This window comes from Siniperca chuatsi, linkage group LG18 (assembly GCF_020085105.1).
Source record: "Siniperca chuatsi isolate FFG_IHB_CAS linkage group LG18, ASM2008510v1, whole genome shotgun sequence".
Classification (NCBI taxonomy): domain Eukaryota; kingdom Metazoa; phylum Chordata; class Actinopteri; order Centrarchiformes; family Sinipercidae; genus Siniperca; species Siniperca chuatsi.
The window spans coordinates 6,694,585-6,709,508 of NC_058059.1; the positions used below are offsets into that span (position 1 = coordinate 6,694,585).

At 40.3% G+C, this 14,924-nt stretch overlaps 1 long non-coding RNA gene across 4 annotated transcripts; it reads right to left on the bottom strand.

Moving 5' to 3' along the window:
- Positions 1-1,688: 1,688 nt before the first annotated feature.
- LOC122866142 lies at positions 1,689-4,279 on the bottom strand. 4 transcript variants are annotated; one of them, XR_006375619.1, is made up of 5 exons: positions 3,774-4,279; positions 3,464-3,509; positions 3,079-3,254; positions 2,860-2,979; positions 1,689-1,873 (listed from the first exon to the last, which is right to left on the bottom strand). It is a non-coding gene; the product is annotated as an uncharacterized LOC122866142 (long non-coding RNA). The 4 variants fall into 4 exon arrangements; XR_006375618.1 differs by having other exon boundaries at positions 3,079-3,509; XR_006375617.1 differs by lacking the exon at positions 3,774-4,279 and having other exon boundaries at positions 2,860-2,982; positions 3,079-3,651.
- Between the last annotated feature and the right edge of the window lie 10,645 nt (positions 4,280-14,924).

The window sequence follows — 14,924 nt, forward strand, 5'->3', positions numbered from 1 at the left end:
GTTCAGTATGAGCACCTATGTTGATCAGCTACTGATCGATCAAAGCAAACAGTTTGAGCCTAGAAAGCATATGTTTTGGCCGTGCAGAAAGGGCACGTGTAGTGTGAGTTAATGCAAATCACAAGATTAATAAAAATCCTACAGACTCTGCCCATCTGAAAAATGGTCCAACGGGGCAAGAAACAGGTGTTCAGTCTGGCGATCAGACAGGTTGTATAAAAATCCAGAAATTTAGGAATGTAAGTCCTCCAGATATGTCACTAAAAATCTTTCAGATGGGAAAATTATGCGCACAAACAACTATCAGCAAATACAATGTGACAAAGTTCAACCAGGAAGTCAGTCTGTAAGCTGTGATGGATGTTTACAACACAGTTTGGATAATCATTTTACAGTTTGCCTTAATTTTCTCTTCTAAATAAGTTTGTCTAACCTGGGGGTTTGTTTAAAACCTGTACATTTATCTGACTGCTTGTGTTTGTTGCCCCATTAGCCTTCTTTTTAGTGATGTTATCGCATTCTCAGAAGCAGCAATGGAATTGATGAGCATGATATAATGCCGTTATTACTGATAGGAATGACAAAACTACAAAAAAAGGACCAAAGTTGTAATAAACTGGAATTATCCTTTGAAGACTTGAGTTAACCTCCGTGACCTTTATGACAGGGTAGTAAATGACTAGCTTTAACGATCCTGACGTATGCATTCTCTCTCCCTCACACACACACACACACATTTAATTATGTTATTTTTGGAGACATTACATAGACTTACATTAATTTCCTGGAGATTTACCTTAACCATAACCACTGACCCAAAAATCTGCTTTTCACAAATTGGACAAGCCATCCCCAATAAACTAGTCTTGAGTGAAATGTGTCCCCGAAGGTAGCCTAAATCAGACCCCCCCTCCACACACACACACACACACACACACACACAGACAACAATGTCTGACTGATCGCAGGCTGATTGTCAGTAGAGATTGTGGTATCAAAGCCATTTCCTCGATGTGTCTGTCATCACTCATCTGACCCTATTTCATTAGAAGCCGAGCAACATGATAGCTTGTCCTGTAGCCCACATGGCCCTCCATCAGAGAATCAGTGACAAGCAGCAGAGTGACTGACTGGTGGATTGAGGTCCAAATGGAGATCAGTGATATGCTGAAAGGCCAGCTTGAGGCTACGAGCCGAATGATTAAGACTCAATTACTTTATCGTCTCACACGCTATCATTCTCATGCTGAGCAAGTTTATAGTGGAGTAGATCTAAAAGTAATATGGATTTGACCTTGACAGCTATTTGCAAATATAATCTATTTTTGTTTTTGTGCTATATAATGGCTTACAACCCTGTGTGCAGACATTTGTGGCTGAAATACAAACCAAGTGTTGACTGTCATTGACTACACATTTATTTGCAGTTTGGTGTGGGTTTTTAGTTGCAAATGGCAAAAGTGAGATAAGAAGATTGATCCCACCATCAACCTAGAGCCGGCGGGAACCTGGGTGCCTAGCTTAGAATAAAGTCTGGAAGCAATAGGAAACAGCTAGCCTGTCCTCTAGGCTCTGTGCAAAGATATAATGTGTAATTAGATAGTTTTACAGGTGCCAGCAGGCAGTTCAATCAGGAGAGACAAGTGAATAAAGTAAAGATAGAGTTTATTTAAACAGATGATGCGAGATGTTAAGTGAGTCTTTGGCACTTAGACTCTTCGGGGAGATTTTGGTGGTGGAGGGCGTCTGCCCTGAGCAGCGGCAGAATAAATCCCAGACAGTCCAGACACTGGTGGTGCTGGTGGCTGATGACTCTGCTCAGGCCGATGGCGGAAGAGGTTGATGGAATGATGAACTGATGGATCTGCAAAGACTGGGTGGTGAAGGGGAGATGGAGAGGCGAATTATGTTTAAGCAGACGGTAGTAGGATGACAGGTTGAAAATGAAGGTGTGTCACTGTGCTTTTGGATAGATGAGACCAGCTGATAGAACAGCTGATGTCCCAATTTGACAGCCCTGGATAATGACAGCAGGAAATATAAGTGGGCATGCGTGAGAGGAGTGAATGGCAGAATGGTATGAGAATTAATACACCTAAGCATGCAGAAGTCTAGTCTTCCTGATTGAATTTTTGCTAGCCTTTCATATGTTTTTACCTCCGGACAGTGACAGGCTACCTCTTTCCCCCTGCTTCCAGTCTTAAAGTTAATCACCTACTCACCCAAGCATAATATTGAGCATACAGATGTAAGAGTGGTATGAATCTTCTCATCAAACTCTCACCAAGCAAGCGAATACGTGTATTTCCCAAGATGTTGATCTATTACTTTAAAGCAACCATACCAATGCAATTTAGGCATTTTGTAACATGTGGCACTATTGTGAAAAATACCTAGAAGTGAATATCTGTCTCCCCACTCCATATTTTTTCTGTACCTGTCTAATCTCACCATTGTCTTCCTCTATCTTTTTCCCTCCATCTCCCTTTCCCCTTTCTCTTACTCCTTTTGTGTTTTTCCCAGAGGTGCTAGCCCTGTGGATTCATGCGAGACTCTGTCATTGTGCCAGGGAAGCTACTGCCGTACAGAGATATGCTGAAGGTCGTCTGAGGGTGGCTGTAGGTGCAGAGACCAGTCGAGGCCAGACAAGATACAGAATCACTCATGTACTACTCTCAGTAATACCCTATAAGCTGCCCACAGGAGAGACACACACACACACAGATGTGTTTTCTCACGGTCCTCAACGCACCACGCCACCCAATTTCAGCCTTTATCAGTGTGGTGAAAGAGCGGATCAAAGACACAAACACAGCCAACGTCATGCAGGTGCATATGCACACACACATACACACTCACTGAGTAATCCCACACAGTCCTCTGTGGTGATGTATTTGGTCCGAGTCATGTGAGGTCAGCCATAGTTCTCTGTTCTGTGATGAAGGGTACAGTATTGGACTGATCCCAGCTCAATGTGACCTGCTGTGCAGTAAACATTTATTGAGCACTGTCACACTTCATTTATCTTTGTGTATCTCAGCGTATTTAATAACATAAGATAAAATCTGGGAAACTGACTGATCACTGTAGGTGATGTGGAAACGCATCTTTTCACCGTATATGGTCCATATAAGCTATGCTGTCAGAATGCCGTTGTTGTTTTGGTTTCTCCCCAGTGGCAGCGGAAGTTCTTTAGTAAAAAGGGTCAGCCTGGCAGTGTGAGCCTGTGAGCCTCTGCTCATGGCGAAGAAAACCTGAAGTCACAGGCAGATCGTCACACACATTTGCAACTCTCCACACACATCCCACATCCCATAAATTTACTGGAGGAAAACACCTGTCCAAAGAGGTCTGCAGGGATTCTTCTTGGTGGATTTCATTTTATTTTATTTTGATTTATTTACTTAAATTCTTCATTCCTCTGCAGGAATACCAAACAGCCCAGAGCTTTTCATCTTCTTACCCCCATGTTGCAGGACTCATTGCCAGCGAGCAAGTCTTATAGTCTGCTGTGAAAGTCAATACCAGGACGATCAGCCTCTTATTTTCAATGCTAATGGAAAAAATGTCTGATGGGTGTTGTCATCACAAACACCCAAGATGTTCTAAAATATCTAGAGCATAACGTTACACAGATAGCTAAAACACTTATCCTCATTAGTAATTGCTACTGAGAACACAAGACTGGAGATGATTAGTACATTGACTTTGCACAGGGGAAACAGAAAGGGGAGGCAGTGTAATTTCATTGTTATTTTTATTGCCTTACTTACAGAAAGGTACAAAAATGCAGCCATTCCACCCTCAATTTAGCCCCCTTTCGGAGGATACTATAAGATACCCCAACAAACACCAGGAAATCAGTGGACGGCCAGAGAAAGATGAAGGAAGCTAGTCATGGATTACAACCCCCCCCATACACGAACATATGACAACAACTCGACCATCTCCATGACAACTGAACACACTCCATTCTGTGATAGGAATTTATTTTCAAACTGCTACTTCCAAGGCCAAAATGAACCCTCAAGCTCGGAAAGCACAGGCATACTAAAGCCTTTCTAACGTGGGATGGATGGATGGAGTCTCCACTCACCACACCAATCAGCCCATGTATATAGTAGACTCTTCATTGTGAATCGCCACATTAATGCCAGCTTTTAGAATCTTTCAGAATTTATTTTTGTCATTATTGGTGTGGCTCCACCACATTTGCATTTTGTTTCTGGTCATTGATGACATCAGCACTGTTGGCTTTTCTCTTGATAAAGGCACAAATGAGCAAACTGCCTGCATTGCTGTCTGACTGCCAGAGATGGGACTGCTCAGAAGCTGAGCTGAATAGAGAATAAACACTTCTAAAGATGTGCTTAACCTACAGTTACATCCTAAAACCAAATAAATAAGAGATACACTACAGAACCATAAATAAATAAGACTGCTTCCTTATTCAATTGTATCATTTCTCTCATTTTCATCATTAACTGACGTGTGTGTATTTTCTGAAAACACACTGTGTATTCGCCTTGCACAGACCAACTCTCACACTTGAAAAAGATGCTTCAGTGTAGAAAATAAAACGGAATCTGACACGTCTGCTGTTAGCTGTGACTGGTGGAGGTGTGTAAAATGTGAGTTTCACCCCGAGTTGTGAAAATATGTGTCTATGGATGAGTCACTGCAAAGGAGACAGACAGAGAAGAAAGAAAAAGAGCAAATAGAGGGTAAGAGATTTTGTGTGTTTGTCTTGAAGTATTAGCTGCTGAACCAACTCCACTGGGGAGTTTGACTCTGACGTTTTTGTATGATACACACTCAGGTGGTGAAAATGAGCCAGGATGTGATAACATCAAACACTTTAAAGGAGCATCAGCCTCAAGTAGTCATTTAAGCATCATGATCATCAATCAAACTCCTTCATTCTTTACACAGGCATTTTCTACTTGCTCTTCCATTCTGTTGGTTTCCCTCCATAACCTCATTACCAGGGGTGCATATCGAATCATCTGAGGGGAGAGAAACGATATATACAATCCACAACCTGATCCAAAAATGATACAGATACATTTGTAAGGATACAATACATTGCCATTCAAAGCCAATTTGATACGATACCTGGTATTGTCTCATTTTGTAAGTGGTCATCCATTAAACAACACTTTCTTGAAATAATTTAGGTTATTTGTTCTCAAGGGTATGTGTTGTGAAAGATGTGTCACAGTTAAGCGAATAATTTATGCTACTGAATAAAACACGGGACTATAGGGAGCACTGGTTATTCATCCTGTATGGAGTTCTGCTCTTTATGACAGCAGGTCCTGCCGTGTAATGTGAAAGCAATCCCACACCACAGAGCTTCACGTAATTGGAAATCACACCAGCAGTCCAGCGTGCACCAATTCAAGTAGTAGAAAAGAAAGACAAATACCATCGATGTTTCAGCACGTTAGATGGCAAATATTTGTCTCTTTTGGTACTTTCTTTCTCTCCTATAGAAATTGAATGTTGTAATAGTGTTTGAGAATCTGTCTCTCTGTGGGTGGAAATCAATGACACATCTCTGTTAGCGAGAGGGAGAGAGCAGAAATTAGACATGAGTCTAAAATCCTATATACATTTTTCAAGAAGCTTCAAGAGTGAACATGCCTTATGGAAATCAATTTTGTATACCAGTGCATGCATTCACTCTTCTTTTCACATTTAATCAGGTAACATTTTACATAATTCATGTTTAATTTGTGACTGTAAAATCATCTGGTACTATAAACATATTACAGTAATTATAATGATAATTTATGCACATAATAATAGAATGTCTATGCTATGTAAACATGTTTATTTTTCTGTAGTATTTAAAATATCTTCCACGGTCCACATAGAATAACATCTCTTTTATTCGTATGGCCTACTGAACATAAAGCTAAACAGCAAGGTTATGGTTTTGAATTGGGTCTGAATTAGCTCTTTAATAAACCATAGCCTAATAATTCTATTTATATACTACCAGTTTGCAGCAGCAAATACGCATTAAAGGAAAAATAATGCAACCTGATCAGGTAACCCTTTATCAACTTAATTAGGGAATGTTATCACTGACAACATATTTCCCTACAACATTCGCTCTTTCCCAGCTTTGATAACAATCCATAACCATATTGATAACAAATCCACACTACATACTAAATCTCAGCAGGTTTAAAGAATGCAGTGTGTACACTGGAAAAGGGACAAAATTATGCATACTAAAAACATTTGATTTTAGCTGTTGATGCCATGCAGAAAGAAAATGGAGGCTCTACTCATAGTTGCAAAATGTTTAAATTACAAGTGGTGGTGGAGGCGGAGGCAGACACATCACGTGAGGCAAAGATACGGCATGAGGTTAAAGGTAGTTAAGGTACTTTAAAATTCGATTGCCACAATTTGCTTCATTCTTCTCACAGTCATAACTCAGTCAAATCTGAACACACAGACATGATAATATTCATGATATCATATATCTCTGATGTACATCGCGAATACACGTCTCTCAGGCAAAATGAGTTACGCAGTTGTCTCCAATTGGGGGGGCGGGGTGTCAGACTCTGAAAACCCCTTATATAGCCTACATTATCTTCTGATTTAGCTATTCCTCACCTGTCCACCTGGCATCCTCAGTGTGTTCCCCTGCCCTGCACACCTGTTGCTCATCACCTCATCAGTCCTTGTGACCTGCTAACAGGTGTGCCTCATTATCTCATTATCAGCCAGTGCATTTAAACCCTGCCCCCCCTCTTAATATTGTTGCTAGATTGTTGAGCCATGTACTCTGCCTCTTTGCAGCATCTACTTCTGTTAGTCAATATCACTTGATACTCCGCTTTGTCACCTCAATGCTTGTCAGTAAAGACACTATGATCTTCTTAAGTCTGGTGTCTGTGTTTGAGTTCTGCCCTCTCCTGTATCACTGACAGTATGTCGAGCATGTGAGCTGTAGTTTCAAGCTGCCTTCTTTGATTTGTGCCTCCATTCAATCCTTCACAGTTGTCACGGCAGAGCAGCTTGACGAGTCTCTTGAGGGCAGAACAACACGAAAGAAGAAAACACTTGCCCTGAGAACAGGGTTCAACTAACAGGTTAATCAGACTTTTTTCACAGCAGACAGTTTTACATCACAGCAAGAGAACCACAGGTGTAATTAATAACTAACTATTAAGTGCTGCAATCAATGAAAGTCCCAGGGTCCTGGCAAGCTGGTATGGCTTACTGGGACACATTGAGACAGCTCTGGTGTTTATCCATTATATTGTACTAAAATGTAAAATAGTAATACATTTTATACATTTATGGAATGTTTTTCCAAGATATTCAAAGGCACTTTACACTGGCTAAAATGTCAAGTGTTTAATGCTTGCTTTTCCCTGTCCAATCAACAAGTAATAAATGTGTACTATAAAGGAATGTCTGTCTGTCCTTCGATTTTCTCGACAAATGTTCATCCGATTGACTTCGCACTTGGTGTGTGTATTGCTGAGGACCCAGTGGAGTGCAGTGTCCAATTGATGCAATTTGGCCAGATGGTGGCTCTATACGTTTTGGCCTGTAACTTTTGAACTAAGTCTCAGAAACACAATTTATCCTGGATTCTGTGGGTCCAGACCATAGACTGTATATAAAGATGGACAATGCATCCCCACTTCCTCCCACTGTACAAAAATGAAGCCAAAATATCCCAGATACAGGAGCTGCCATCTTGCGCTGGTGTCGTCATTTGGAGCCAGAGTCTGCACAGTAGTGATTGGGTTCGGAGCCACGTTATCGAGGTCCTGCCCATACACCCGGCCGACTCAATTGTGAGCAGGGCTCAGCTGACAGTCATGATGTGAAACCCCCTTTTGATAGCATCAAATAACTAATTAAAACCTAACTTATCAGAAAAATTTTATGTGTGATTTTTTTTTTTTAGTTCGGCCCATGTCCCATCTGCTAACATGAGAGGGTGGGGCTTATGACCTACCAAATACTACAGCCAGGGAGCGATCGAGATGTTTAGGCTTCACTTTTGGGGAGCTGTCATGTTGTCAATCATTATATACAGTCAATGGTCCAGATGAAACTATCCATATAAGCCATGCCCATTTGCGTCTAAATCGATTTTCTGCCATTTTGAATTTTGTCCAAATATTTTTTTCTCCACTCCTACAAATTTTGAGAAATTGTCACCAAATTTTGTACAGAACATCTCTGGACCAAGATGGAAAAAGTTCCTTTTTCGTCTTTTTGATATTTCCTACAGTTTTGCTATAGCTGGCCCTCAAAGTTTGGTCAAATGCTGTGGGCAGGGCTTATATTACAAAAAATGTCATAACTCCTGAAAGCTTTGTGCTATTGTAACCACATTTGGTGGACATGTGTAGATATTATGTCTAACCATGTGACCATGACAGATTTGGTGCCATTTGGCCAACAGGTGGCGCTGTAGCAGCGTCATCTAACTCTAAAGGAAGCAATCTCTCTCTGTCTATGACTGTCTATGACTGTCTATGTGTATGACTGTCCTTTACATATCCGATTATCCGATCGACTTCACACTTGGTAGGTCTATTGCCGAGTACCTAAGGGAGTGCAGTATCGAGCATTAAGTCGATGAGTGGTTCTTGACAACGGTGCAAGCAGCACTTGCAGGGACCAAGCAATCGGCCACAGGCACGTGTTTTCCAAACGGGCACATGGTCCCAACGGCCCTGCCTCCCAACAACGGTGCAAGCAACAATATCGCAAGCCAAGCAATTGGGCCGTTCCGAACGGGTATGTGCTCCCAACAGTCACATGCTCTGAACGACCACGCCCCAAACGGGCACTGCACTAGTAAATAAATAAATAAATATAGAAGTACCAAAGAGAGCAAGTTAAATTAGTAACTCGGGTGTATAAAGCAATCACTATGATACAATTTGACAGCTCCCCTACGGATCAGCTATTGTCTGAGCATTGTCTGACTGACAGAATTTAAGCATCAGCATCCAAACCTCCTTAACAGCCAGTATACAAAGACTAAGCAAGTCAGGCTTTACAGCATTGACATGTGGTCACAAGGTTGTGACCTGACGATACTCAATTTTCCACGTCGGCCTGAGACTCAACCTCCTGACCCGGCCATTAATATTCATCACCCTCTCTGCAGTTCAGCAACAAACACCAGCTCAGTCAAATAAACAAATCTAGTCTTTTCTTACATCTAAGCCAGTGTTGGCCTGACACATTTATGTTATCGGCCTGGCCAACCAGTAAAAAGTGGTTTGTACACATTTTCTCAGTTTTATATTTATTTACTTTATCTGTCTTGCTCTTTAGTCAGGACTTATGAAAAATTCATCCTGCATGGCTGGTGCTGGAGGGTGGAATAGAAGAAGCATAGGCGACGTCAGAGACATAATTTTTACTAGTGCTTGCGTGCATGTTGTTGCCACAAAATCTTTCATATTTTATTACCCTTTGCAAAAAATTTATATAAGCTAAAAAAAGATACAAGATTAAAATAAACTCCTGTCTAGTGTACCTTTTATCCACTGTAGCATCATTGCATTTGGATGAATGGTTTTGACTGTAATTTGCAACATATAAAATGCTGTATAGACTACAAGAGCATAGGTTGGGTTTCAGAAGTGGGTAGACACAATGAAGTCAGAGGTTCTTCAACAAACAAGTATATACAATATAAGTATATTTTCTTCATTTATATACATTTTTAATCATCGAGTGATAATAAATAAGTGATGATAAATTATGATTAAATTGGTTATCATGCTTTCCATAATGTTAAATGGCTGCATTATAATGCACTAACCCAATAATTATCTATAATTTCCTTGATAGATACTTATAGAAATATTCTATCAAAAATGATTTATATAAAAATGTTATATATATATATATAAAAATGTTTTTAAAAAACTACCCTTCCTAACGTCAACAAGGAACCTTCCTCAGTCACTACATGTTTTATTTACCACAAAGAGTACTGTCTTTTACTGCACTGTCTTTGATTGATGATCAGTTCTAGCATATTTTTAGGAGAATTATCTGTAAATAAAAACAGCTAAATTATATTTTTTACCTAAAAATGCAGACACGCTGTGGGACTTTTTTCAGCCCTGAGTAGTATCTGCAGTCTTCCTCACAAGCTGCATGCAGCCCCAAAAACCACCACCAAGAAGGCAGGGTAGCTTGTATGTTTGTAAATCACTGGCTACAGCTTGTAAAGCTTAAATGCTTTGAGTACCTGGTAAAAACTGAAGACGACTCAGATGAGCATTTTAACATTTTGATCAACTCAGAGCTTGTGGTTGAACAGTTGGAGGACACGGTTTAGTGGTCTTTGAGTGAATGAATCTGAAAATATAAAAGTGAGGGGGACACTGGAACCCCGAAGTGTTCAATATTAAATAATTAAAGACGATATGAAATAAATAATCATAAATTGTGTAAAATATATAAATGGATCAATAATTTGTGAAATAATTTTATTTTTAAACCTCAATTCATCATTATGAAATTTTATTTCATCATTCTTATTTTCTTTTTCAAAAGTCTGTTCTATTTCATGATGGCATTTTTCCGACTGACATGCATTTCATTCGACTTTTCATTCCATGTCATTTCATAATGTCACTTTCCATGACAGTGGTGGTGTTACTGCCCCCTCAACTTTCAGCCAATCACCTGCCCCCTGCCTAACAACTGCTACCAGATTGAGCCTGTTAGCTCCTGTTAGCTAGAGCAACAACAATGTCAAAGTAAAGAGGCTGCTGCTGTAAATCTTCTCCTCTTCCTTTTTTTCATCCTCACTTTTTTCCTTCCTGCTCTAGTTCGTACATACTTCCCTGCTTTCTGTGATATGCAGAGCTATGACAGGTATCAAAGCAGAGTACCTTGTCTGAACATGACTATATAGGAAATGTGTCTGATTCAAGTCAGTAAGTGGGTCTGGGATTTGCTGATCTGTCATGATGTCTGGCTTGTACCTTTTCCTGCCACAGTGCCTCTGTAACCAACTAAAGGGAGTGACAGACACAAACATTTTTTATTTATTTATTTCTTTCTTATTAAACCTTTATTTAACATCTCTTTTCCAAGGGAGCCCTGGCCAAGATAGCAGCAACACAATGTTTCAAACATCATACACACAAACATTGAAAACACACAAAACGAAACACACAGTATCAACTCACAGAATCATATGCATAGGAAGACAGACAGAAGGAAACGGTTTTAGCTAAGGAAGCGATTACAAATTCCAACTGAATTAGCCTCCAAACCCTTCCCTAAATTTTTAAATGCTCTAATTGGAATCAGCCTATCTAGCTGCAAAACTGTCTGCAAGTGGTTCCAGGTTGCAGGGGCAGAGAACATAAAAGCCTGTTTGCCCATTTCAGTGCAAGCCTTAGGGGCAGACAGTAAGAGGATGTCATTTGAGCACAAACAATAGTTACTAGTTTTAGGTGAGATATACCCACAAAGGAAAGAGGGGAGCAGCCCAAGGATGGACTTATAAATAAATATGTACCAGTGAGTGAGTCTGCACAAGGCCAAAGAAGGCCACTGAACTCTGGCATAAAGGGTGCAATGGTGAGTGAGAGCTTTGCAGCCTGTGACAAACCTCAGAGCACTGTGGTACACCGTATTTAGCCGATGCAAGCATTGGGCTGAGGTGTGCGTGTTTTACAAAGCTAAAAGCTAAAAGCCAGGCTAACATACATCTAGTACAGCACAAATAAACAAAAGTACAGTACTTCAACATAGAGGCAAAGGATACCGGGGGTCTTAAAATGGATACATGTTTTGAAAACATTGCATTCTTGTTAACTTCCCCTCACAGATTGGATGAGGCAAATCAGTCAACTGTGATCCTCACTAGGATCACATATTTAAGTCCAAGCTTTGGCTAGACCACTCAAGGACGTTCAGGGATTTTTTTCAGAAGCCATTCCAGCATTGTCTGGGCTTGTATGCTTTGGAACAGTTTTCAAATGTATCTGTGAATTTGGCCACATTCATTGTTCCCTCTGTCCCTACCAGTCTCGTAGTCCCTGCTGCTGAAAAGTATACTGATCCATGTGCTGCCCTAACCATCCATCTATCTGTAGTGATGGGACAGTATCTGCCTTTCACCAGATGAAGAGGAGTTACGTAACATTTTGTTGCATCTGAATAGATCATCTTTTTCTCTGTACTCTGGAAGACCACTGAGTTGCATTTGGCAAACTCCATGTGGGCTCTCATATCTTTTTACTGTGTATGTCTGACTTTCTTTAACACAGTTCACTATAAAGACCTAAATGATGGAAGTGCTGCAGAGAAGGTGGTCCTTTTTGCAGATTCTCCCACTTCTGCAGAGCAACTCTCCAACAGACACAATCTCTGTTTGAGTGATAATTGAGTTCTTGGTCACTTACCTGACCAAAACCTTTCTTGTCGTGAATTTGGCCTGATGGTCGGCTCTACTATGCATCAATAGTAGAAACTCCTGAGAATATCCATCCTTGAATTTATACAGTATATCAAAATATTCTTGGAGTTCTGGAAAGACTTCTTTGGATTTGCATGCCTTTTAATTCATTGATGATTAAGAGAGGTCCATATTCATAAATTGATTAGTCAGCTATTTCTTATCAACTGCTGAAAGTAGCACATACAGTACAAGTCATGTTACCGAACATCTTGATATGCCAACTTCTTCCTTGTCACCAGTTGTGTTTTTAATGTCCATGGACGGAGGAGCGTTACTGTGTCCGGTTTGGTAACTTCAGGATTATATCTCTGCTCTTTGATGATGATGATGAGTTGTGCTGGCCTCATCAGGCTGTAACCTCCAGCAGGCCTGCTAAGGGTTGCCAAGTGTGAAGCAGTTAAGATGAGGGATCTTAAAGTTCATGGTACTGTGCTAGAAAACAGTGGGTTGACTTGCTGCCCCAAGTGAAGGAGTTCAAGTATAGAGTATCTTGTTAATGAGTGAGGGTAAGGTCATCAGTGCAAACAGAATTTCATGGTAAAGAATGTAAAAATTTCTCTGTTCACTGATCTATTGGATGGTAAGGACTCGCAGCAAACTAGATGGCATCTGTCTTTATGAATCTCGCCCATATTTTCAGATTCTCATTCAATAATCTTTCAAGTATGTTCTGAATTACACAACATGATATAAGAGAGTAAGAGAGAGAGGGTGTTAGCTGACTATGGAGGGAAGGCCTCCGAGGCAGTACTGCTTGCTGTTTCTTGGACTTCAAACAGTCCTGCATGTTTGAGGTCATTGCCATTACAACTTTAAAGGCACAAGGGTTGGTATTCCTCTGCAGAGTACAGCAAACTTGTCTTTGTCAAATATGTAGTTGATCCTGTGCATGAAAATATTGTCGCACATGAATATTTCCATCATGTTTTACTGTAGGTTTTATGTATTGTTTATTCATCATTCAGCTTTCCTCTATAAGCTAATAAGTGTAACATTCACTTTTATTAGTATGTACCAACGGAACAACATCATAACATATATTGGAAGACAATATATAGTTGCCTCATATGCTGGATGTCTCCACGTTTTGGGTGGCAATCTCATGTTGTCTGCAAATGTGATTTATATATGAATTAAAAACAATTTTCACACCACTCTATTTATTTAGTATTATGTCAAATGATATAAAGAATATTGCCCATGAGGTCATAGTAAACACATAACCTTCCCTCCCACTCACTATTCTTCCATCACTATTGCCACTGTTGTTCTATTCCATGAGGACTTTAGTTTGTTTGTAATTTACACAAGAAAGAAATGTGTGATCAAAGGAGAGGCAGAGAACAAATAACTCAAAAATAACCCTGGGTTTTCTCACTTGTTTTCTATCTGAAAAGGCACTCCCAGACAGTGAAAAGGTTGCTTTTTTTGGATGAGGTGACATGTCTGAGGATAGCATCACACCTTTAAGGTGAGCCTATCAGCTCCTTGGAACAGCCTTCCTAACAGACTGGCTCCCCTGGGGCTCCTGCTCCACAGTCTCAGGGTTGGGAGTGTGAGTCATACTCTTCCTGAGATATCACTGTTGCAGCACCCGAAGATTTTAGCACTGCCAGAATAGGACCAGGTACATATTTAGAAAGAGGAATGAAGCTTATAACACAAACATAGCAAAACCAAAAGCTCTGCCCCCTGTCAGGAACAGACAGAAGACCCCTGGCTGAAGATCTCAAACTATATAAAGGTTCACAAGGGATTAAAATGTCTAAAATGTAATCTGGCCATGAAGAACCTTAAAAGTAATCAATAAGATCTTAAAATCAATCCTAAAACAAACAGGGAGCCAATGTAAAGAGGCTAAGACGTGTGCAGACATCGTGTGATGTGATCGTACTTCCTGGTTAAAAGCCCAGCAGCTGAGTTCTGTACAGTCTGCAGTCGTCAAGTGAATAGGCTGTTACAATAATCAAGGCGTGAGGAGAATGTGCATATACAACAGTGTCTGCATCACTAAAATTTAAAACAGATCGGATTTTTGCAATGTTTCTGAGGTGATACAAACATGATTGGACAAGCTTAGTGATATGTTGCTCAAAACAAATTGATATCAAACAGGACACCAAGATTTCTTGCAACAGGCTTGATATGTTGTGACAGGTAACCGATAGATGGCAGTATTTGTTTTGTGATATGTTGGGGCCCAATAACAAGGATTTCTGTTTTATTTGAGTTGAGAGGAAGATTATGTCAGACAGGCAGTCCTGCAGAGAACTCAGCATACTAATGTCAGTGGGCTTGACAGGGAGGTACAACTGTGTGTCATCTCATAACAATGAAAAGCAATACCATGTCTGTGGATGACATCACCCAAGGGGAGCATATATACAGAGAACAGTATTGGTCCCAGAATTGAACCTTGAGGCACACCATAGTT